General features: G+C 34.2%; 2 protein-coding genes across 7 annotated transcripts in view; one reads left to right on the top strand and one right to left on the bottom strand.

The window, feature by feature from the left end:
- Positions 1 to 27,170, bottom strand: part of LOC109542356 (autophagy-related protein 16-1) — a 609,070-nt gene that overhangs the window by 388,228 nt on the left and 193,672 nt on the right. The gene's annotated exons all lie outside the window — the stretch shown is intronic.
- Positions 1 to 27,170, top strand: part of LOC109542360 — a 177,167-nt gene that overhangs the window by 9,198 nt on the left and 140,799 nt on the right. For 3 of the 5 annotated variants that reach the window (XM_019911558.2, XM_019911559.2, XM_019911560.2), the window contains exon 1: positions 25,239 to 25,477. The exons of the other annotated variants lie outside the window; for them this stretch is intronic. The gene's annotated coding sequence lies outside the window, so the exon portion shown is untranslated. Of the gene's footprint in view, positions 1 to 25,238; positions 25,478 to 27,170 lie in introns of those variants that run through there. 5 annotated transcript variants of the gene reach the window in all.

Raw genomic sequence — 27,170 nt, 5'->3', positions numbered from 1 at the left:
TCTGTTCATTGGCATTTTCTGATTTTGGCACCATTAGCGTATTATGAGTATGTTCGGTGAGACAAAAATAAATTTTGACATGGACAAAATGATTAGTTAAAAATTGTTGCAATAGGGTGTTTTCATTGTTTAAAAAAATCCTACAAACTGAACATTAATCTGTGGTATTATATTCTATTGGTTGTGACGTCTCTGGTCATATAAATGGCGGATTGTTTAGGTTCTGTGCATAGTTTTTAGTTGTGTGGTTTTTTTAGCTGTATTGGTTTAAATTAAGTAAATAATGTATATGGAATTTCACTTATTCAACTTAACCTAACCTATGCACATGGCTGCCTTAAAAGTAAATTATACTCTTAAATTTGTATTTTGGGCATCACGAGAATAACATGGTACAGTGCACCATAGCACTGTACAAGATTTTGTACCACAACACAGAGTAGGATCGAAGGCATACTCTGTCTGAATCATCATTAGTTTTTTGTGCGTACTTTTATTAAAATGATCTTCGCAACAACAAAACATTGATTTTGATTTAGGAACATCACGTCTAGCTGCTTTCAAACATAAAACTTTACGTGCATAATCATGGGGAACGGTTAGAAAAAGTTTGCTTGGAGCACTTATTGAGGTATTCTGGCATCCTGGCACAAAACGTCACTTATTTTGCGATCCATGCGTCCCTATTTTCCATTATGCACGATAATAATAATCAATAAAACAATGATAATCACAATAACTTAAATAATAAAACAAAGCTGCAAAAACAACAAAATAAACACAAGATACTTTGTTGACATGACCTGCTACGTCACAATCGGGATAGGCAACCGACGATACGAATTCGGCGTTTTCGGCGGAAAATATCTGATTTGAATTTAAATTCGTTTTAAAATTATTATAGAGACTGGTTTTGCAAAAAAAATTATATCAGTGTAATGTTTTAAAAAAAAACCCTATTTAATTTGAATTTGAACAACTTATATTTTATCAAAATTTCTCAGTTTTCCAAATAACTAAAATATACAACAAGTCAGTTATCCGAATCGATAAAATTCCTTCGACTAGTTCTGGATAAAGCGACATACAACAATCGATTCTCGTTGTCCGTAGGCCATCAGGAGATTTACGACCTTCTTTTCTCTCCGGAGTCTCGAGTCGAAACTTCTTTTTCGGGAATAATGACTTATATGAGAACCGTAAGATATTCAGATAATTATCCATATGCATATTTTAATATTTCACAACTAACCGACAAAATTGGTTCTCAGCAGAAAAACCGGTGGAGCGATTCAGGGGTATGAGACCAACTACGAATTACGTATGCATCAAGTTTATTGCTTCTTTTGACATCTGAATAGATACTTACATTATCTGAAGTCGTTTAAATTATACCTGGCTTGACAGGCTCACTTCCACTTACCTGAAACAATAGAAAATTAATGTTAATAGTTGATAATGTTGACCTAAATAATGCGCTACACTTTATGAAAAAATCCTAACGTGGAAAACTCTAAAACCAAATTCACAGTCGCGACACTTAAAAAAAAGGAGCACCCAGATATTTTTATTTATGGACACTTAAAATATTGAGATCTTGTTTAGATCACAAACCACACATTTAAGTCAAGCAATGCTATCGCATTTGCAAATTGGACCCAACTAACTAAAACCAACCGGTACCAAATCGATTCTAGGGCTGCCGGAGGACGAAAACAGAAAATTTTTTTTAGATACTTTTTATCTATAACTATAACATATAACATTATTTAGTCCATGCGACAAAATAAACAAACGCTCTGCCCAATATTAGTTAACTAACAAATAGGGAGTTTTTAGGCCCCTTAATTAAAACACGTTTTACGTTATCTGTTATTCTGAGTATGCACATTAATAAAGAAGTAACCGTTTACGTTATTAGAGGATAAAGTGTTCCTTTATTTACGTACGAGTAGCGGTAGCGTTAATAAGCATCACGTTAAAAAGCAGAACGACGGTGTTGACATATTTAACTCAGTTCTAATATTATTAATAAAATAAGCGGCTATAATAGAATAAGAAATGTATTGTAAATTTAAATAAAACTTTTTCATTGATTAATTTACGCCATTATAGCGTAATTACGGATTTTATGTGCAAATTGTTTGGACCAATTTGAACTTTGGCAACACTACTAACATCGCACGGACAGGTTCTAACTTCTAACCCATAATCTAACTATTTGATTTTGAATTTTTATTTATTTTATTTTATTAAGGGTGCAACAAACGAGCTATTAAAAACTAAAAAAACGCACTTAACGTTATTTGCCTGAACACCTTATTTTTGTAACACTGCTCATGATTACAATAACGTTCAGCGTTTAAGGCCAACGTAATTTTAAGGAGCCTAAAAACTCTCTAATGACCAAATGCTTGGTACACACAAGAAGCTTCTCAAAGAATACGCTATTCATTAACATTGTAGATTTTTATGGTCGGTAGGTATTTGTTTTGTGTTTACGGAAAACGTTAACAAAGTTGAAAGAAAAGGCTAATTATAATTTGCTTCTGCATGTCTGCAAATTATTGTAATTCTTACTAAAAATAGTAATTTTCAGCATTTGCTCTCTTCCTTTTGTTGTAAGTCATGATTACTATTATTTGATTGATGTTGCTAAAGCATTTATTTAGAATGCGAACTCTTATTCAGAAAATGATGTTCAACTAAAAATCGCAAAGCAGCGAAATTTAACTAACTGATAGCTCGTTCAATCTTCATTTAGTATAAGTTAAGATTATAATTAACATATTGCAACATTAACGCAAATTCTCATTTCGGGACAACAATCTCGAACTTCAGCAGAGATAGTTGAACATGTAAATTTAAAAAAAAATAAAAAAAACTTTTCAAACCTTAAAAACCTTGTTGTGTTAACTTAAACAGTGTCTCTAGATCCCAACATAAACTTAAACTGAGAAAGCTTTTTGTGAATCGACTGTGATGTTATGTGAACTAATGTGGTAGATATTGATAGGCATTGATACACACGCATTAATACGGTCTCTTTGTAAACTCTTTGAAAATTAATCTTTGTAACATCAAATTTTTCTCAGAGAATGAGAAATGTGTAGTTCTAATTCCAGAAAAGTTTTTCATTATTTCTAATTTCCTGTTTTGATTTACTTCGACCGTTGTAGTTGCGAACCAAAAACATTGTTGCCAATGTCTCGATTCAATTTTTTCCAAATATCTGGGTTTTTAGTGATAATTATTATGGTCTGCCATTTCTTGGTACTCCCTAAATACTCCTAGACAATACCTCCACAAATGGCGTCAATTTTGAATCATTTTTTATTTAATGCTGTCATTTTCGCTGGGCGGGGGGTTAACTACCCATTCCTGGACAAAAGCACAAATTACGAAAAATGCAACTTTGCCTGCGAACCGGACGGATATTGTGAAGGAACGACCAATGCAACTGAATACGGACCTGAATATCTCCAGGAACGTCCTGAACTGGTACAGACCTGAGGCTTCCACTAGTGCTATGCAGCAACTCGAAAACCTAGGAACGGACATGACGGTTGTCCAAGAAGTGACATGGAAATATAAAGATCAGATTAGCAGCCCACCGTGTTTTTTAGCGGGAGTAACAATGGAGACCACAAGGTTGGAACAGGTTTTGTGATCAGAACTTAAATACTCCATAATGTACAAGATTTCAAACCGATACACGAGAAACTGTTCTTCATCAGGACTCACAAGGACCAACAGAGGACCAAGACGAATACACCAAATGCGATTTATACCATGCGCTGGAAAGAGCTTTAGAGAACATTCCCAAACATGACATGCGTATGGTATGGGTGTATTTCAATGCATAAATAAGCAAAGTTTCAATGTTCTTTCCGACAATCGGCATTCACAGCCTCCATAACATATCCAGTGATAATATCAATAACATACTGATCAAGTCAACTATGTCAAAGACATAAAGATATCCAGATGCAGACGTGGGAATCAAACAACCACATCACCGGTAACCAGATCGATCATGTCATTGTGGACGCCAAACATGGCAGTAACATCATGGACGTGAGCAGCTTCAGAGGGGTAGATGGAGCTCAGATCATTACGTGGTCGGACCGAGTGTCAGGGCCAGAATACCAAGACACAAATACAATAAATCAAACATGAGTACGCAATGAAACATGAATGAATGTCGAGAGAGAGTGTCTGTGAGAATATCCCCGAACTCTGAAGCAGAATACAGTGGCATTGAATAGTTATGGGGACAAACATCTGATGTGATGAAAACGACAGCGAAAGAGGATGAAGTAAGAGGAAGAGGTCAAAAACATGGTATGACGAGGAATGTCGACAACAACTACAAAAAAGACAATCAGTGAGAAATAGATGGATCCAATCAAAAACGAATCAAAGCAGAGTGCCCAAAAGAAACAAGAAACGTGATAGGAACAAAGAAAAAAATGTACGAACAAGAAAAATATGAAGCTGTGGAAAGATCGACCGATCATCTTCTCTTTTTGTCCATTTCAACATTTTCACTTTCATTCCTTTGCATTTCCTTTTACCCTTTAATATATTTACATTTTCGCTTGTTTAATTTGTGAACAGAACTGAAATATTTCACAAAAGAGCAAACAGTTTTTGAAGCAAAACTAGTGGCATTTTTATGTAAGTAGTCTAATTTAGATCTAACACTACTTCGACATGCATGATCAGCGTTATTGTTGTTCTCTACGGTCATCTGACGATCCAGTGCCTATATAGATGCAAAAACTCCAGTCACCAAATTAAATTATCAGAAAAAGATATTGTAGGAATGCAGTAACGGTTCGTGAATTTCGTATTATGAAAGAATATGGGACGGCCCTGCTAATTAATAATAACTTCTGGAAATTCCAGTGTCTGTTTTACATTTAAATGTTTAAAGCAGGACGAAATGTGCAAAAACTCAATCGTGTAGGAAAAATAACAATTGTCGGTTAATGATGTTCCTGCTGACGCTGTACGTCCTTTTATTTATCGATAACTGCAATTTAGAGACAATTTAAAAGTACACATTTTTTTTATAAAAACTATAAGTGCCCTTAATTGCTTTCAACTGACTGTCGTTTACTGAAAAAATAGTACAAAAAAATAATATTGCAATCCGCAACGACGTTTCATATTTACATATTAATTTTACGTAAACACCGGTGGCTCCTTAAACATGAAAAGCTCAAGTCACCATAGAAAGTGACAATGAAATAGGTTGGGGTGTAAACGGTAAATTCAACAGGATTCGTTAAATGTAGGAATTCACCATTTCTACATGTCATTATTTCAACAATTAATCAACCAGCAATTTTTTTTTGTTTAACTACAAACAAGTTTTTGCCCGTGTAATCACGTATTTGCGCACTTTTCTCTAGCAGCTTCTCGTATTCGGTTAATTAACTCGTGCTTCATTTTTATCGATGTTCCGTAAACCAGAGGTTTAATGTGTCCTTGTGTTCTGTGCATCTTACATAGATGGCAGGGTAGTAACTCTTCCTCGCGAGCTATCAGGTGTTAAGTTGTCTGGAAAATGTTGTCGTGTAATGATCCCAGTACTCCTGGAAGGCTCTGAACTGAACCCGAACATCTCTTGGTCCTCCACTATCTGCCTTAATTCCCGGAGCCAATCGTCCAGTGTATCTAGGTATCTCCCTTAGTTGGCGTAAGTTCTTACAGCTTCTCCTTTGTTACTGTGGCATTCGTCATCATCATCATCCGTGGCTTCACAAACCTGGGTGGGTTTTTGTCAACTCATCCCCACTCCTCCATCCTTCCCTATCAAGCATCCTATCGCCGCCATCTTCGATTTTCATAGCTTTCAGGTCCTTCGTAATATTCTTTCCATCGGAGGCGGGGTCGACCCAATGGACGTTTTCCCCCTGGAACCTCCTTCCACACTAGTTTTACCATTCTATCGTGCGGCATCCTTTTAACGTACCCTGTCCACTCTAGTCTCCTGGTCTTTAATTTGTTTATTATGTTGGTATTAGTGTGGACTTCTTTGAGTTCTTCGTTGGTTTCTAGTCAATATTATCCTGCATTTTCGCCTCTGGTTGGACCAGATATTTTCCAGCCACATCCACATCGTCTGCAAAAGCCAAAAGAAGGTTCGCTTTCTCTCGATGAACGACAGCAGTTGGCTTCCAACTAACAACATAACAAAGCATTCCAATGCTTTGCTAAAGAGTTAAGGTGAGAGGGCGTCACCTTGCTTGAGACCGTTATTGATACGAAGGGAGTCGGAGAGACTCTCCCATTCAAACCTTACATCTCGAATAGTCCATACATACTTTCGACAGCAATATAAGTTTTTTTGTGAATCCAAGTTATTGCGTTGCTCGCCATAACCTTGATCTACATACTCTGTCGAATGCCTGTCTGAAATAATAACCATTTGGTCGAATTCTCTGTCAAATTCCCAGCATTTCTCCAATATTTGGCTGATGGTAAATGTTTGGTCTACGGTGGACGTATTTAATCTAAAACCACATAGGTATTCCCAACAATATCTTCGGGATATGGTTGCATTCGCTTCAGCAGGATATTCGAGAATATCTGACAGCATGCATTCAGAAGAGTTACTCCACGACAGTTTGTGCATTTTCTTTTCTCTCCTTTCTTTTATATAGGAACTGTCGCATCCCCCCATAACAAATAGCAAATCCGGATACTTGATATCGGTGAACATTTTGTGAGAGAAGCTTTCAATGTTTTTCTTGACAAAACCTATCTACCTGTAACTACTTGATAATGACAAAACATCGTTGCTGCTTTAAATTTTCCTCGAAAAATTGCAGCAGAGTACTTTTATAATATCAAAACTTTTCATAATTTGAAGTAAAAATAATTATTTTTCTATTTAAACCCTTAATTATTCCAATAGGCTCCTAAGCAAATATGGGACCATTTTAAAATACCACTTACTAACAAAGTTGAAATTCAGTTGTCAACTTATAATATCTACTATAAATTTTCGAAAAAATATGTTTCAATATTTTTCTCGTACCGTCCTAGTGAAGAAAATACACCAATTTTATAACGTATATAAATTCTCAAACCAAGGCAAACCGTATAACTTTTATGATTTTGAGCATTTGTAAATGTTGCAGATCTCCATTGACCCCTAGGCACATCTCCATTAATCTGAATTTTTAATATTTTTTGACATTAACAGACAGTCTATATACATATTTATATCCATATTATTTTCTCGAACTTCCTCCAATGGTAAATGTCTTGCTCGTTCTTTTTGGAATTCCTCCTGTCTCGTTTCAAGTACTACACTTGTGGTGGTCGCTTCCTTTAGAGTATTTACGATCGTTTGAAAGAATGTAATCAATTTCGTTTTTTGTTAATTTTCCTATTTGCTTTGGGGTGGCTTCTTGCAAAATGTGTTTAAGCAGTAAAGGTTTTTCATTGCTGAGGAAGTCTACAAACTATTAAAAGTATTTCCTCTGTTCTTGCTCTCCCCTAGTCCATAGCTTCCGACAAACCCTTTCAAGGTTTCCAAGTTCCTCCAGGCTCCCTTCTGTTCTCATCTTGGGTGTATAAGTCGCGATGTTATTTCGTTTGTTGTATAATTTCCTGGGCGAATGTTTGCAGTCCCCAGACTTCGTAAGGCTAACTAATAAGATAAGTGGGATTCTGAGTTTATCACGCTACTCACCTGGGCGTAATGGAGTTTCATGATTCGACATTTCTGATGGAGTGCCATGTTTTCAACGTTTAGAACTACTCTCTAGCAACTCAAAAATACGCTGAAGGGTCTTCTGATAAAGTTGCTAAACTGCCTGACCAATTGCACAAGAGTTTCAAAATTCAAGAGATGTAAATAATAATGCCATAATTTGAAACTGTATAAATATGGATGAGACAGATAAAAAATTCGAAAATTCTTCTCAGAATTAATGATTTCCTGTTGCTGAGATGTCGAATTTTTCAGCGATCCAATATATTTCGAGAAAAAAGTACAACATATGCTCTGGGTTTGCGATGATGGCGACATAAATTTGCCACTCTAGGCAGTTGCACTTGTTTCAAAGAAGAGGAAACTCGGATAATGCCAACAAACAAACAAAAAAGCGATTGATCGTAGATGTCGCAATCCGGTCTAAACAACCCATAAATGTTATCGGATGAATCCTTGTTGGCCTGGGGCGTTTTGTTAAATAGGCCTAGATTCGTCACTAAACATGGCAAATTAGATGAGAACGATGTTGTGATCATAGATTAAAATTTAAAGCATGACAAACATTTGTAAACATCAATTCGAGGTTATGAGGACAATAGTTGACCTTTCGAAAAAGGACGTTCCACATTCAACGAATCTTGGTGAATTTATCGTTTGTACTTGTCTATTTTTTGTCACTTTCTGTATATTACCATGGTAACCGGAGTTTTTAATAATTACGAAGCAAGACGTGATTATCTCAAAAAACATTGTTGCCGTTCTTCTAAGATATGTTTTTGCAAATTTATCAGTTTTTAATAACAATTAACTTTTTTACTATTTTTTCCGCACTCCTAAAACACAATGTACATCAATAATATGACTGCGGTATTTTCATTATAGCAAACAATTCCAAATGACGATTTACATACAAAATGCTTTTTGTGTCCGATTAATTGTTCATACTATTTTTTCTGTACGCCGAAAACAGCGCCAGCCAACATCTCCAGGGGAATAACGCCAATTTTTAATCACCCTGTATATAAATAATATGTCTGCGGTATTTTCAATATAGCAAACAATTCCAAATGACGATTTACATACAAAATGCTTTTTGTGTCCGATTAATTGTTCATACTATTTTTTTCTGTACGCCGAAAACAACGCCTAACAACATTTCCAGGGGAATAACGCCAATTTTTAATCACCCTGTATATAAATAATATGTCTGCGGTATTTTGATTATATTCATTATATTATATTATATAAACAATTCCAAATGAAGATTTACATAAAAAACGCTTTTTGTGTCCGATTAATAAGGATATTTGACTCTATCATGATTTCTTTAGCTGCGCCTCTGGAGCTTGCTTGGTTTTTCATCGCTTCATTCACGTTTAGTCAAATTGGATGAGTTAGTGCAGCGTTCTGGTCAATTTAGCCAACGAGAAAGAAACTGTAGCTAATGAGAACGCAGGCAAAACACCGTTTATCAATATATGTATATATCTTAGGAGCAGAAAGTACCCATAATAAATCAATTCAAGAAAAGTGGTATAAATAGCTCGGATCACAGACGCTGATCGATTTGAATTGGATTTTTATGCGAAGAACGCTTAGATGACTAAAAAATAGATTTATAATTTTCTAGTTATCTTTAAAAGCCGATAATTGTGCCATAAATACAGTTGAACAATTTGTTATAAATATATTCTTGCTGTTAATAAAAAAATTTCGGTATCTACAAATACACGGTAAAATAGCGCATATGAAAGAGAATCAACGTTTCGCTTTTAAAGCATTACTTTTCATCACCTGAACCAAAGGGGCATAAAACATACAGATACCTTATTCCAAACATATCTGATAATTGGTTAATTGGTTATTGTTTTATATTTTTTATTCCAGACTATATCGATGGAACAATAGATTTTCGTTCCACTTCCCAAAATTACGTATTTACTCTCACAGCTTTCAAAAACTATTACCAATTTTCCTCACAAACAAGTCGGGATCAAAAATTACAACAAATCGAACACCAAACCAACAGGTTAAGCTATAACAATAAACAACAGTTCCTTTATGAAGACTGGGTGTAATCGATGTTCGATTGACTGATATTAAGTGACTGGCTAATTTAATTTTCTATTGATTTTGACGATACAAGTGATTGTTTACTTGCACAACATATAAACGTGGCTCCGCTATAAATAGTCACAATTTTCAAACGGTATTTAATTGGCCAGATAAAAAATCCTGCTATTCAATTTTAATTGATTTCATAGTACCGGCGGTACAGGTTTAACTTTGCAGAACAGGTTAACGTCTATTTGGCCATTGGTACTCCGGCAGAAGGTAACAGTAACCTGAAAATTAACTGCAAAATACGACCGACCCTTATTGATAGAAAATTATGAGCAGCCATCCGGTTTCATGCTAATCATGACTTAAGTATCGTTAGGTTAAAGACTTTCTTAAGTTTACGTAATAAGCCTTCAAGCCTTTGAATTTATTTATAATCTTTATAACATGAAGATGGCAGTTTTAACTGAAATATGTAAGTAGACGTCCGCTTACAATTTGTTGGAAGTATGCAAGTCTGTATTGAAAACTGATGCGTCCAAGCCTATTTTATTACTCGAAGAGCTTATCTTAAATATTGCTATATATATATATTACATTTTACTTAAAGTACAACTTAACATGCATATTGACATTCATCCTCTTTGCCTTCGCGATTAATAAATTGAAAAATAAATATTCGTGCAGGGGTGCATTTTAAGAACCCCTAGGTGCAGCAAGGTACCCTTTTGGACCATATATATACACGAGATTTTCGCAATGTTTTTGGATGTAAAACATGCCCTTAAAAACTTACAGATTAAAATTGGACCTTGGAACATCGGGAATAAATTACAGTTTTATTCCGTCTACACCCCTCTTTTATCCGCAATTTAAAATTCAGGCACAAATTTTAGAGAGTTCTTGGACAGTCAATTAGGGCGAGCAGTAATAGAGTCCAAAAATAAAGGATCCCTTAATAAGAATACTGTTCTGTGGTAATTGTGCAGCGATATTGTCCAGCTTTATCCATATCTTAAACTGGCAGTTGACGGTTCTAACGCTCCCTTTCCGGTTATTTCTTTGTATACATAACCTAGTTCCTATTTTTACACGTTTTTACAATACCAAAAAGGGAAACAGTGCAAAAACAACAACGTTCAGTTAATTTAATTATGTACGTAAGTTAGGTTACACCCTTTTAATATTAAAAACAGTGAACTAGAAATCCCAATACCTATCATTTCGCAAAAGAAATAAAGCTAATGCAGTATTAAAATACGGATAATCCTTATTACTGCGTGACAGTATTTCTAACTTCCAATTACTTTCTATTAGGTGCAAAAGTTAGTAAACTAAAAAGTATTAAAGCTTAGTTAATTTAAAAATAATATTTTTGTAAAAGGCGTTTCAAATGCAAATGGAGAATCCAACTTCAAGCTATTCTGTATACACTTGCGTTAGGTTATTATTAATCATTAGAGTTACAATTTTGCGATACAGAAACAGGTGGCGCCTGAATTTAACCACCGATTTATTCGTGCTTTTTAAAGACAAAATATTTCGATCAAAATGGCTTTACAAATGCATTGTTTGAATTCAAAAATATTATTAAATTATATTCAAAAATAAATTAAGTCAAAAATACCAATTGGAACAATTGTGAGTTAAACAATTATTACAATGTGTGATTTTTCGGTTCTGCATCTACTCAAATGACTGAGGTTATGTTGCCTCTATAAACCACTCTGCAGCTAAGTTTAAACCGGACAATTTAACCAAAATCCAAAATAAGTAAATTTTACTGATTATAATTTTTAGAGGATAATTAACATTTCTTTAAGAATAATTAACTTTAATCAGATGTAAAAAGTAACCCGATATATATATAGAATTAACACGGTAAAGCCATAATTTTTAAGGTTTTTCCAAAGTTTTCGTTGAATTCTATGTTTATTTGAAATAATTGTTTCTAAACCACCTTCAACGGTCTTTGAACTAACAGTAAATTTTTGATGAAAAGTCAAAGCGGTAATGATGTTTTATGTCGTTATCAGGTAGGTCATTGGTACATAACATTTAACAGGATTGTTTTAATGACATATGTGCCGAATTTAGGATTTTTCATTTTCATTTTCCCCAAAAAGATTGGCCGCACTGCCGGGAAAGTGGCAACGTAATGCCAACCTATTTTATTGTCGTCACTTTCTCTGTTTTTCACTTTCGATAACTTTTCATGGTTACTCGAGTTCTTGATAATTAAGTTGCAACAAGAATTTACTTAATGTTAATGAGGCAGATTGCCTTGAGAAGCATTTTTACCGTCCTTATGATCTAGTTTTTGCAAATATCTCAGTGTTATCATGATAGTGATTTTTGATGTTAATAATGTTTTTCCTGTACTCCCTACCCTCTATATTCCAATAATTTAAAATAATTCGCGTTGCTACTATTGTATTTATTATACAGCGTATAACTAACTAACTCAACATGAAGATGAAGTTCATAAAACTTTTATTGCTTCCCTAGACGTGTTATACACGCAATTAACAGAATATTATATGATTTGTAATGTAGATAACCTAAAAGCCTTGAAAATGGTTCGGAGAAGTCAAAGAACCCGAAAAGATATGGCTCTGACGATAACTTAATTAACATATTCAGTGAACTAACATTAAGAAACGTGTACGCCTTTCGACGACGTACGGAGATCTTTTAAGAATTTTTACACAATTTGCGCTTGAACAATTAATGACAAGTCACATCTGGTTTACTGTGAAACAGTTCAAATTCGTTTCAAATTACATTTCGTTCTGTTTTTCGAAAACACTTAAAATATTAAAGGCATTGCTAATTCCAATCTCTAATCTATCTGTACCATTTGTGTATTTTAATCCTATATGGTACGAAGTAGTAAATCAGAGTAGGCACCACAAATATTAAAGTTTATTTATTTTTGTCATGGTTTTCATTAATAATTAGTAAATACCCGTTGTTTAATGCTATTTACTCAAAGGTAATTTGGAACTGAAAAGTAAATAGAAAAATCTGTAATCAGCGGAGGAGAAATGTAGAAATAGAATCCAGATCCAAAATACCTATGTTTTGTGAAGTGCAGATTGTATCATACAGGGTGATTCAAAATTGGCGTCATTCCTCTGGAGGTGTTGTCTGGGGGTGTCTTTGGAGTACAGACAAATTAGCAAAAAAAAAATTTAATTTTATTAAAAACACAGATAGTTGAAAAAAACTAGATCAGAAGGATGGCGACAATGTTTGTCAAGGTAATCTGGTTAATTAACATTAAGTAAATACTTGTTCCTTCGTCATTATTAAAAACTCCGGTAACCATGGATAAACATGAAGCAAAGAAAATAAAAGAGACAATCACATGCGTTGAGGTTAGGATAACGGTGTCACCTTGCGGTTAGTGCTGCGACAAAACAGCACCCCGAGTGCTGCCATCTTTTTGGGGCTAATGGGTGATATACCAAAATAGGTCACAACTGTCATCCAACACCACCTGTTAAAGGTTATGTACCATTGATCAATATTATTGATCAAATAAAATACAATTCTGTTGTTAAATCACAAGAAGTGTTCCCATGAGCAAGAAGTCCTGCTCGTTTCACTCCAAACATCTTTGTGGCCCAATCACTTTGAGTCTGGGATGATATTTTGAGCAGCTTCTCGTAAAATTCGATCTTCAACTGTTAATTTTAACATTCTTGAAATTTTCTAAAAAAAAGTTTGAATCACCCTGTATTCGAACACACGGTCCTCAGTCCCCGGCAGTGCGCTTACCTCCGAACAAGGGAGAGGAAGGACAAGGAAGCGAGCAGAGGGTGCGAAGAATCTCCCGTACCGGATAGGCTACCAAAACAGAAAATCCCTGACGCTGACTCTGACCAGCGCTACTCTAAATACCCGAAAGTTATCTAAAACCGTGAGGCTTTAAGAACTCGAAGGAGAACTCTGACATATCAAATTGAATATATAGAAATAAGCATATATAAAAGCACAGATGAGGAACAACTGACACTTCATTCAGACCATTTGCTACACTACAGAGGAGGCCAACACATAAACCAAGGGGGAGTCGGGTTACTAGGGCACCAAATAAATGACCAAGCGTCACAAAGATCCACAGTATCAGTAACAGAGCAGTGTACCATGAGGTTCACTACTTATCTTGATATTGCGCGAGGTGTACGGCAAGGAGATGTCATATCACCAAAGTTAATCACATCCCTCCTAGAATAAATGTTCAAACCGGCCAACTTTGATGACATAGGCATAGACATCAGACAACATAGATGGCGAAACACTAAATCATCTGAGATTTTCCGACGATATCTTAATTATTGCAGATAGTTTGGACGAAGCAACACAAATGCCATGGAGACTCAGGAAAGCATCGAACTCTGTTGAACTCAAAATCAACACCAACGCAACTCAATACATGACAAAACTTGTTATAAGTGAGGCCCAGCAGGCATAGATTAAGTAAGCTCTTTTTTAATAAATTTTTATTGGTAGAGACAACAAAAGTTGAGCAATACCTTTAAGTCAGACATGCCAATATGCTAAAAAAAAACAAGTTTTCGACCAGTGCGGGTCATGTACTGCACTAACAAAGAACGCTACAAATGGACAAATTATCGCGCAGAGAAAAATGGAGAGGCCGATGTCAGGCAGAGAGCTAAGAGAGAGGATCCCAAATATAACATTAAGGGAAAGGTCCGGAGGGACACAGGTCGTTACCGGTATAACAACCTCAAAACGGATCTGGGCCTGTCATGTGGCGCGACTTTCGGATATTCGCTGGACAACGAGGATCCTTGATTGAAGACTTTGCCAAGGCGCATACAGAAGAAGAGGGCGTCCGCCAACGAGATGGACCGACGACATCAAAAGGATAAAGACGAACTGGCGAGCCATGTCCAGCAGTGGACGCAATTGGTGGTTTAATGATGATGCTGATGATGATTGATTAACCATGACCACTGAACCACCTTAATAACAGAGCTGAAATTGCGTTCTCAGGAGCCAAGAGCTCGGAAATAAAAATAAATTAATGTTTACTAACATTTTTTTGAAACTTATTTTGATGGAATCTCGAGGTAAGTCGTTTCTAAATCTCTTAATCGGAATGGCTTCAATCACTGCCAACCAGCTTGCACTTTTTCGAGAATTAAGTATTTATATACAGGATGTTCCTTAAATATGTTAAAATATTTTAACAGCGTGTTCTCCTAGTAATGATGAGATATTTGATTTCCAAAATGGCGGAAAATATTAGCTTTTGCTGTTTTCCTTTAAAACGGTTAAGCATAGAACCTTCAATTTTGGTACACATTATAAGATAATTGAGTGCCATTTTATGATAGTGTTTCGTGGTTCAGTTTGCTCTTATACAAGGTAGAATTGTGGAACCGCTACTTTTGTTTTGTTCAGAACTTTTTTGTGTGCATGTAAACTTTTCTAGACATAATTTTGTTAATTAATACAAGTTTTTTCCAACTTTTCTAACTCTTATTATTTTTTCCTAAGACCACTAGTTTGTCTGCAAAAAAAATAGTTCTCAAAATGTGTAAGTAATTAAGAAATTATTTTTCGAAATTGTGTATTTTGGTTCAGATTAGAATTATTAGGTTTGAATAAACTGTACTTAAGTAATAACATCGTAACAATATGCGCAACCATACAAACAAATAACCATTCTAATGTTAATTTAGCAGTTTTTAAAATTGGTCACTTTGACTTTCTTGGCATGATCGCAGTATTTTAATAAAATTTAAATTTACGGACCGTAAAGTTTGAACTGAAGTTCATATTTCGTTAAAAATATTAAATATTCTTTCATGAAGTTCTTCGATTGTATTCACTTCTGTTGAATACACGGTATTTTTTAATTGGCCCCAGAAGCAAAAATCAAACTTGTTTAGATAGGGAGATTAGGAGGCGAGTTTATAGGAGCTTCTTGACATCTCCCAATCCAACGGCTTGGAAAGTTTTCATCAAGCCGAAACGATTAATTTTTTTGCGGGCAACTAGCGGTCCTAGGAAAAAAAGAGTTGATAAATAACTTGTAGTAATTAAAAAAATTATGTTGATAAAAGTTTAGGTGCACACAAAAAAGTTCTGAACAAAACAAAAGTAAGGGTTCCACATTTCTACCCTGTATAAAAGTAAACTGAACTACACAACACTACCATATGGCACTCAATTACCTTATAATATATACCAAAATTGAAAATTATCTGTTTAACCGTTTTAAAGAAAAACAACAAAAACTAATATTTTTCGCCATTTTGGAGATCAAATATCTCAAAAATGAGACCTCAAATTTAAAAAATTCTCAAGAAGACCCCGCTCTGAAATGACTATTTACAGAACACCCTGTATAATAAAATAGAAATATAAATATATGTTGCGTAAGTTTCTATTGTCTGTTGGTCTGTAGTTCAGGGCATGCGACTGATATTCAAGATTCAAAAAAATTATCAATACTAAATTATGCTTGCCATGATCAATCTTGTGTTTCTGGTGGTATGCTTCCCAAAATTACTTCTTGCAAAATCACGACAAAAACTTTGAAATTCGCAATTGACGAAAACGTTCATGTACAGGTACCTACATTTTTACGGGTTATAGACTATTGCTCAAAGAGCAACAATTAGACTTGGTACAGACGACTCGCATACATAACCATAGATAATCATCGATTTAAGCTGATTGCTCCTGCCATCTATTCGCTAAGCATAGAGTGTAAAAAAAACTTTTAGTGTTTTAACGCTTGGTAACTTTTAACTAACCGTAACCAATGCGAACGGTTTTTTGCAAATTCACTACATCTAACGCAGATACGAAAAACTGTGCAAGTCGGTTGGTCGAGCATTTTCAAACTTGTGTGTAACCGAAGTAAATCGCATTTAAAGAAATCCAAGTCACCAACCTTAGACAAAATCCTTTGCAAACCGAAACGCACCGCTGAGAAGGTAATAAAAACGAAATGTTATCACCATTGGTTTGTCAGTTTGATCAGTAATCTGCACAGCATTATAAAATTGAAAACGACATATCGAACAGACGCGATTTCTATCAAGTCATTTTAAATAATAATTTCAAAAATATTCTGTAAATTCTTAAACGGTTTGACAACGTTTTTTCTTGGGACAAAGCTACTTTTCTATTGTAGATAGCATCAGTGGTCGTAAGTAAGTAAGTAAGTCCTTGTTGTAGTACAAGAAAGAGAGATACAAATGACGCAAATAGCGCTTTTGGTACTGGGCAGTTCGGCCTGGGTAACACTGTGTTCAGTTGCACCATTGAGTTGATGTCGCTCTGTGAGTTAACGAGTTATAACTCATCAGCTAATAAGTTATAACTCATAACATTTAACCCAGGGCCGGGTACAGTTTTTACGGCTAGCGTTTTTCCAGATTGGCGATATTTCGTCCAAAAGCTAAAAAAGCAATTTTGCCAGCCCTGCGTCAACTCTTGCAAATTCACTTTGTTATTCATACCTAACTGTACATACAGGGTGGTTTTTTAGTGCGATAGAGTCCATTATTTCCGATAGTGTTGAACTATCGAAAAATAGTTTCATATAAAAGTTGTTGACGCACAAAGTTCGCACATTCAAAAAATATCTTATATGATACAGAGTGTCTCAAAAAAGCGAGGAGAGTATTTTATTAAATAGAAATACCCATTTTTCATTAGCTCATGGATTGCAGCATGAAACGCTGCATATGCACCGTAAATTGTTTTTCTTACTTGCGACGTTGGCAGATTATCGCCATTTTAGTAAAATTTTGCTTAAAAACATGGTATCTAAAAATTCATTGTAGAAGCAAAAAAGCAGTTAAAGATACAAAAAATTAGGTCTTTCCAATCATCACAGATCCATTAAGAATTTTAGTGATCCAAAATATAATCTGCCAACGTCGCAAGTAAGAAATTTACGGTGCATATGCAGCGTTTCAAGCTGCATTCCATGAGCTAATGAATAACGGGTAGTTCTATTTAAAAAAATACACTTTGATCTTGCCTCGCTTTTCTGAGACACTCTGTATTATATAAGAAATTTTTAGAATGTGAGCACTTTGTGAGTCAACAACTTTTATATGAAACTATTTTTCGAAAGTTCAACACCAACGGAAATAATTGACTCTCTCGCACTAAAAAACCGTATGTAAATGAACAGTCCGATGAATGTCTTATATTCATAAAAGATTTGCCACTTACAAATCAACATTGTTTTAAACTTAAATATAATGTATTCGGGTTAATTAAAAACTTTTTTAGCTTCTTCGTTTCCAATAGTATAATGCCAAAAAAAACTATGCACTTGCGTTTTTTTTGTACGATCGTCTTTGATTTGTCTGCATCTGATGTATCTGATATTTACAAATGGGTTGTATTCATACGAGTAAGACTAACACAAATGCAAAATAATGTTTGTTCTTTTAACGGTATGCCAATTTAAAGTCAGCCCGGCAAGATATAGACTTTAAAGTCTGGGATCCTTATGCGATTATTATTTTTACCTGTGTAGATAAATTTACTATAAAAACAGCATTGAAAAAAAAATTACATTTTCAATTAAATTTAAATTTAAACATTTTAAATTAATACTCAAAATTTACATTTTTGAGCTTTTTTTCAATAATTCACACCGCTGTATTTTAAACGAATTCAAACATTGCTTCTGGAACTTACTGTATGCTGTCAGGCATTTAACAATAATGGCTATGGGAAAAGTCTAGACCGATAAAAGACAAAAAATTACTTGTCAAGCTAACTCCCAAGTTGACATCGTTGTAAATACAAAAAAATGCGGCATTTGTGTTAGTCCTGGTCGTTAAAAAATCCATTCGTAACTTAATTGCTAAGCACATATCAAGGAAGGCTGCCAAGGCAAAACAAAAGCAATATGTCAAGATTCGTGGGGCACCCGAATTATTTCCTCAATTGAACCATTGAAGGTGAACTGAAAATCTTTAGCTTTTTTTCCTAGACATTCTACTATTCTCTAGACATTTGATTGCAGTTCCAGATAACATTAAACCTCTCGGAGCAAGCTTAATACAGCTTTTCATAATTTCCTCTTTTACGGAACTTTATATTAACACGCGATGCAAACGATAAAATGGCAAGTCCAGTATCCCACTTTTCTTCGAACTATGCCAGTTTGACACAAGTACGAAAGAATTATGTTGGAATATGTAATGAGTTTAACAAAACAAACAGTTTTCAATGTTCGATTAACGGTACCCACAAGTTCGGTACGAAAAGCTTTCTTTACGTATGTCATCACCCTCTTTCTTATATTGCGACTAGAAAATATGTTTCGAAACCTTTTCGTTGTGTATTTTGATTTAGCATTTTTTTTTAAGAAAAACCGAATTTTCTCACTATTTTTTAGGCAGGATTTAGGATTCTGGTTTGATATGCAGATAAATAATACCCAAGAAATATGCAATGCAAAAAACAGGGAATTTTATTTGGCACATATTCTCAACACGCATCTAGTAGTTTTAGCAATTGAACGATCAACAAAAATCACAAACTGAAAAAAATAGTCAATAACTTTTAAAATCTAAATAATTGTGAAGCCGCGCTCGTACGTCTCGTAGTCTCTCGTACGATTAAATTAAGCCATTTAAATAAAAAAGCGAAATATTTAGGGAGAATCTTTTACAGATTTGTATTTAATTTAAACTAAAGTAGCAACAACGCTACACATTAAAACTGATGATGGTGGAAAACACCGAAACGTTTTTTTAAATTGATGGATGAACAAGGTTGAAGTAATAAAAACTTTACTGTCGATTTGCTCCTAAATGAAGAGGTTTCTCGAGTTGTGTGAAGAGTTTTGTGACACGTTTTGTCTAGTATTTTATGGGGTTTAAAATAGCATATTCCCTTTTGCTACATTCGGCGTTTCAAAAAAGATATGTGGAAAATGGAATCTGGGTTACACGTAAAGTGCCATGTAGTGGAAAAGTGGAAAACAATTGTTGCTCAGAAAGTTAGAGATCCTATGATACAACTCTTGACCGATTTTCAATTTGATCCTAGAACAAATGTTCAGAATGGCGCAAAAAAATAAGTTTTACTCGTTGGAACTCGAAAAATATTCATATTTTATTTTTACATGACTTTTTTGACAGGACTTTTTTAAGAATCACCCTTTAAAATGTTCTATTGCATTTTCCAAACACCCTGTATACAAAATTTATCTCTATTTATTATTTATACATATTTTTCCGCTTTTGCTCATCATTAGCTTTTTGTTCGTACTTTCATTGAAATGATCCTCGCAACAAAAAACCATTGATTTTTATTTAGGAACATCACGTCTAGCTGGTTTGAACCATAAAACTTTAAGTGCATAATCATGGGGAACGGTTAGAAAGAGTTTGTTTGGAGCACTTATTGAGGCATCCTGGCACAAAACACCACTTATTTTGTGATTCATACATGGCACTATTTTCCATTATGCAAAATAGTAATAATAATCAATAAAATCATGATAACCACAATAACTTAAATAATAAAACAAAGCTGCAAAAGCAACAAAATAAACACGAGACTTTTTTGTCAAAAAAATTATATCAGTGTAATGTTTGCCATAACTACTTTCTCAACCTGTATATCAACATTAAAAAAAAGTGAAAACACCCTATTATCAATGTAGATACTACAAAATCAATAAACCATATATGTTTTTATAATGCAAGTTGCTTACAGATAAATTTGGGTCACCAAGTAACTAACTATGATCCAGCAACAAATGCTCTCCTGTGTTTGATAGTTTATAGAGGAACTAATAATCTTTGAAAACCCACAATTTAAGCGAATTTCCTCAACGGTACAAGCACAACTTTACTGAAAATTGTCGAACAGGCGTTAGAGATAAAATCTCAATGTTTCTTACTCATACTGTTTTCGCGGGCTAACGGTAGGATCTAGCCAGAGATTTATAACCTCCAACTATGTAACATATGCGCATATGTTTAAAAGATGAGAAACTGTTTAAAGCCCTGAATCTTAACACAGAGCCAGATAAAGCCGCCAATATTAATAGGACTGCAGTAATTGTAAAGATTGATGTCTGCTGAAACTTCCTTATAAAAACTAATATACGAAACGCAACTTTATATGCTTACATAATTGTTGAGATTTGTATCACAATGCAAACAAATAAACAGTTAAACTGTTATGATTAAAATTGTAGCAAGTTTTGAAAGAATTGAGTGAACACTGGGAACAGTGAAGCATTTTGGTGTTCAGTTATTGTTTTTTTTTTTAAGAAAAACTGTCGAGTTGCTGAAACCCTTAGCTGGATTTTTTGGAGTTAAAACGTTGAATGGCGAGTTTTTCGTTATCACTTATTAATTATAGTTATATTGTCAGAAATTCCGCTAAATGGAAGAATAGCTGATGCAATAAAGTAAAAAAATTACAACAAAATATAACATTTATTCTAAAAAGAAATCGACGGTAGACAAAGTGTGGAGTATGAAATGTTGTTTCAATATAAATGCCATGTTTAGTTTAACGTCAGTTCTCTTCCAGGCTAAGGACGATAATTTTGGATCACAACAAATTAATGTGTTTCAATCATGACTTTTTTTGTTAGAAAAATTGCTTTGGGATCTGCAACGTACATTTCACATCATGCAAGCGACAAAATGAAATTATTCCAAGAAATAAATCTGTTCAATAATTAGCGGAATTGTTTTTCTGATTGCAAAAGACATCATGGAAACATTGGGTTTTGCTGACAACAAAATTTCTTGGTCAAAAGATCACTCGAACAACGTCCCGTACACTCAAAGGTGAAGCCACCTACGTAGAGTTCTTCGTTTGGTAAAAGATAATTGCCGGCTGCAGAAGGTATTAACGAAGTTCACAGACTGAACCCCAATTTGTTAATGTAGACGGAATATTGTCAGACTGTCTTTAAAATGTCATCGATATAGTACCGTTCTGGGTTTTGAAGAACTGCAGCCGTAATTTAATACTCTCAGTGATTAAGTCTTTCTTATACATTGGAAACGTTGAGGTCTAACGGTTGATTTAAAATCGTTGGCTTTTCTTCGTCATTGTTCCGAAATAATCGCCACATCAATTCGAAATAGTTGCTAAATTAACATAATATATTCTAGTTGTACTAAGAAAATTTGTGCACCAAATAGCACATAAATCAAAACTAGTTGTTGCTGAAAGTTTGGCTTGCGTAAGTTAATTTAGTCGCGCAAATGGATTCAAAGTTCGACTGCAGTAATTAACTACTCTTTAAAATGTTAGTTACAAAAATGGTTTATGAGCATAAATGTTTTATTTAAATAATCTCTTAACACAAAAAGCTGAAAACTTCCTGCACCGTTTTAACAGTTGATATGAAACGTGCTGCAGTTGGACCACCCGAAAGAAGCTTAAATTTGCCTGTGTGTATGGTGATTAAAATTACATTTAATTCAATTGCTAGCTTCTCAATAGAAAATTAATAATCCCATAGGAAATTAAGATTTTTTTGTTGGATTTTGTTGCTACAGTTGTTTATACTGGCCACCCCGTTTTTACATCATGTTTGAAACTTAGGAAAAAGCATTATATACAAGAGTTGTAGATAATAACATCTAGTTTATTTTAAGTTGATACAAATTGATACAGAGTGTGTCAAATTCAAGTCGCGGATCAAACATCATCAAACATTCGTAACTCTCACAGCCCTTACATCAACAAACTGAAATGTTCGCACCATGAAGAAACATGTTTTATCACTTCTGATTTTTTGATGATTTTAAAAAATGTTTTAACTTGACAAAAAATTGAAAAAAAATCAGTTCAATAAGAAAAACAGTGAGAGAAAAATTTGTTAATCCCAAAGTACTTACATCAACGAACTAAAATTTTCGGATCATAAAGAAAAAGGTGTTGGCGAAAAGTGAATCAAATGTCACTAAAATCCCAATTTACGGTGATTTTTCACAAATTTTTAAACCTGACGAAAAACTCCCCGGAAAAACGCCCAACTTAAAGTGGAGTTAACCAAAAATTCGTAACTCCCAAAGCACTGACATCGACGAACTGAAATTTTCGCACCATGCAGAAAAAGGTTTTATCGAAAAGCGTACCAAAGTTGACAAAAATCCCCACTTCCGCGGATTTTGGAAAAACATGTAAACTTCATGAGAGCTTAAAAAATCGTACAACTTGAAGTGTTGTTAGACACAAATTCGTAACGCCCAAAACACTTACATCAGCAAACTAAACTTTTCGCACCACAAACAAAAAGGTTTTATCGAAAAGCAGGCAAAATTTCACAAAAATTGCAACTTTAGCTGATTTCCAAATTTTCGTACACGTTTGGAACTACTTTTGCATCAAAAAATATCCATCTTAATATATTTGTTACACCACAATTTGGGAAAAAGTTATTGTTGAATTAGTATAAACAACAACATGGACACGAATTTCCTCGGCATCAATGATCTGAACCAGAAATTGTGTAAGACAGTGAACATTTCGAGGTTTGCTAACCTCAGACAMCCCCAGGACCCGTTTCGAGCCTATTAACTCTGGTCAGCTGGATTYAGCCTGCAATAGGTTGTTTCCATTGTATCAAAAATTCCTACAAACAACATTAATCTATGGTAATGTATATATATATACATATGAAAGATTAAATAAGTTTATAATATCTAACTATTGCTATTTTGTTAAATATTTAATAAAGAAATTCAGCTAAAATTCAAATTATTCATGAATCTCTAAAACGCAATCCTATTGGTTGTGACGTCTCTGGTTAAATAAATGGCGGATTGTTTACGTTCTGTGCATAGTGTTTAGTTGTGTGGTTGTGTTTCATTAATTATTTTGTGAATTTAAATAATTTATCGCTTGTGTTAAACTAAAAAATGGCTTCAGAAGAAGAATTTACCATGTGTATATATTTTTATGGTTACCGAATTTTTAAAAACGACGAATGCTTTACTTCTATTAGTTTATCTAATTAGTTACTCTCTCCTTAATATACTAATATGTCTGTATGGGTTTAAATTAGGTAAATAATATATAGAATTTCACTTATTCAACTTAACCTAACTTATACACGATCGAAGGCATATTCTGTCTGCCTCATCATTAGCTTTTTGTTCATACTTTTATTAAAATAATCCTAGCTTCAAAAAAACATTGATTTTGATTTAGGAACATCACCTCTAGCTGCTTTGAACCTTAAACTTTACGTGCATAATCATGGGGAACGGTTGGAAAGAGTTTGTTTCGAGCACTTATGAAGGTATTCTTGCATCCTGGCACAAAACACCATTTATTTTGTGATTCATACATGTCACTATTTTCCATTATGCAAGATAATAATCAATAAAATAATGATAATCACAGTAACTGAATAATAAAACAAAGCTGCGAAAACAACAAAATAAACACGAGACACTTTGTTGATATGACCTAATACGTCACAATCGATATAGGCAACCGACGATACGGATTCGGCGTTTTTGCCGGAAAACATCTGATTTGAATTTAAATTCGCTTTAAAATTATTATGGAGACTTTTTTTGCCAAACAAATTTCATCAGTGTAATGTTTGCCATAACTACTTTCTATATATCAACATTTAAAAAAAAAGTGAAAACACCCTATTTTAGAGGAGTTTTTACCGAACATCTGTACCTTCCTCGTCTAGAACAAACTTCGGGCAACTTAGAACTAGAAGTGAAAAGCTTCCTCAAACCACAATGTTAGTGTTCCGATTTTACTTTTGTCTACATGGTTGGATCGATAATTGTATGCTCTTTTTAGAATTTATTTAAATATGTGATGGAAGTTGCTCTCCTTATTTATTCGCCGTATTTTATGTATTTTTTTCTGAGTCAAAGAGTTCGAAATTGCATTAAAAGCTGACAAAAAATTAACTAATTTAATCTCAGTGAAATACATGGTAAGTATAAAAATAATTGAAAATATAAGATGTGAATTTGGTTAAATCATGTTTGCTGCAGGATATATATTTGTCTTATCGCATCAACAATTTACCCCACGTCGTAATAACGAATCACGAGTCTAAAAAGTTTGTTAAACGCCACCACTACTCACAATTCTGACTGAATACTAAGCAGGATAATGCAGAACTACCATTTTCGTTGCCTGGTTCCCATTAAATACCTTTACGTACCACCGAGCAGGATGTACCTTAAAGTACACTTTTTCACAAAAAAATGAATTCCTGTGGACTCTCATAATCTGTAGCATCTCAAATAGAAAACGTTAACACCTTACGGATCGGAAAGTTGGGTTAATAATTGCATTTCCCCTACCGCCAAATACCAACACAACTATTCGATGACACTCGAGCCCAATAGGTGAATCGGCGATAACTGTAAAATCGTCAATGAAGTCTTGGTAAAAGAACCCGTCCTTGGTCTTGCTTCTTATTACACACTGTTCATTAATTCGCTTTGGTTCTTCGCGGCAGAGGCTTCTTCAGGTCTTGACTTCAACCGTAGGTTGTTGGTCCAATTTTTCGGTTATCAGAACGAAATCAAACTGTACATGCGTGACAAAAGCTACCGGAGCATAAGTGTTGAAAAAACTCAATAACTGAAGAAGACTACTCAAAATTTAACGGCACGGGCACGGATTTACTGCAAAAACTCGAAGGTTAGTAAATAAAATATTTTATAGAAGATAGAGTCTAACACTTATATTTCTGGCTGTAAAATGTATTTGAACAACATTTAACAGTGAAAAACTTTTAGTGTGCGAAAGGCAAAAAATATTTAATGATGTTGCTCCTGAATTGATCCTTGTAACCGAAACATAAAATTAGTACATAATGGTGGTCTGCATGCTTTCAGCTTCTGGATGTAAAATGCTAATGCCAATTGCAAAATTAATTATGGAATCACATAGCAAAGTTAACTCTCGTTTAATTCAGCTCGACACATAAATGATTTTTTGCTGACGATGTCTTGATCTAATTTATCGGTGTATTAAGGTGCAAAATTTCCCGTTTATATTATTAAATTCTTCAACGGAGCATGTCGGACCTGATTCCATTATTTTATTGATCTTTCAGAGGATTTCTTGTGCTCTCATCATACGCTTAAATGCAGTTATTACGGTGTTATTACATACAGTTACTTTTTGAAATACAATAAAAATTTGGTCTACATTGAAAAAGCGAAAATTAATTAAATTAGAACATGAGTACATGAGAGTATATCAGCATGAAGAATAAAAATCACGAACTCATTGCATATTATTACATCACTTTCTCTTAAAGGAGATCCAAAATCATGGTGCCAATTCACTTTTACATCAACTCAATTATTGCCATAAAACTAGTCAATTTGGAATTTCCTTTCTGGTATTTATAACTTAATTTTTTTTCAAATTTATTTTAACGTCTGTACATTTTTATACAGGGTTTCCCGTAAGCATGGATTTTCATAAAACTCACTGAATCTGCTTCTATGTAAGACTCATGTTTTGAAAGCAACGAAGTTCAACCGCTTTGGGCAAATGAGGATTTATTTCGTGTCTTGGTACAAAAACGACCAGGACTTTTTATTTGGTAGCGGGAATTAACTATTTTTTCCTCCATTGATATTTTTGCCGTCCTTGACAATTGGTGTAGCGTTCATAACTTTTGCGCAAAAAAATTATATCTGTTCTCTGCATTACTATACTTATACAAAACAGTTAAATTAAGTTTTTTGTAATAACGGGAAAGCGCTAAGTGGGATTTTATTTAATTTTATATATGGTTTGGTAAAAACCATATATTATTCTTCTTTTTGTGCGATTTTTGATAATGCAATTCGGACGCAAAGGCTTCTAAAGGAGCACCGGGCTTAAAACTTCAGTTAAAAATCATAAAACGCTTCGCAATTAATTTATGATAAAATAACATTATCGCTAGCTGCGACGTTTGCAGTTACAGCTCGTGCACACGATGACATTAACGTGGTGACAGGTAATGTCGTCCACAACAGTGTCATTATCTGAACAGCTGAATGTCACAGCGACGCGACGTTAGTGTCACATATCAAAATGGTTTCATATACGACACCATGACATTAGCTACTGTCACAGCATTAGATGTCACCATGTAAACGAGCGATTAATGTCTAAAAAATTTTAAGTAGCAAAGAAATAGAAGAGGCCGGAAATTGGATCAGTGCATCAACGCTAAAAATACGTTAATTGCAGCTGCTAAATTAAAAGTTCTGGTAGTTTTTTTAACAAGACACGCAATAATTCCTCACTTGCCCAAAACTGATGAAATCAGTTGCTTCACAGCGAGTTTTCTTAAAATCTTTCGTATCATTCTACGGATATTCAAAAGAAA

The sequence above is a fragment of the Dendroctonus ponderosae genome, unplaced genomic scaffold, assembly GCF_020466585.1.
Source record: "Dendroctonus ponderosae isolate FM_Combo_2020 unplaced genomic scaffold, Dpon_F_20191213v2 Dpon_F_20191213_7, whole genome shotgun sequence".
In the NCBI taxonomy this organism is placed as follows: Eukaryota; Metazoa; Arthropoda; class Insecta; order Coleoptera; family Curculionidae; genus Dendroctonus; species Dendroctonus ponderosae.
This window is presented reverse-complemented; position numbering and strand designations above follow the sequence as displayed.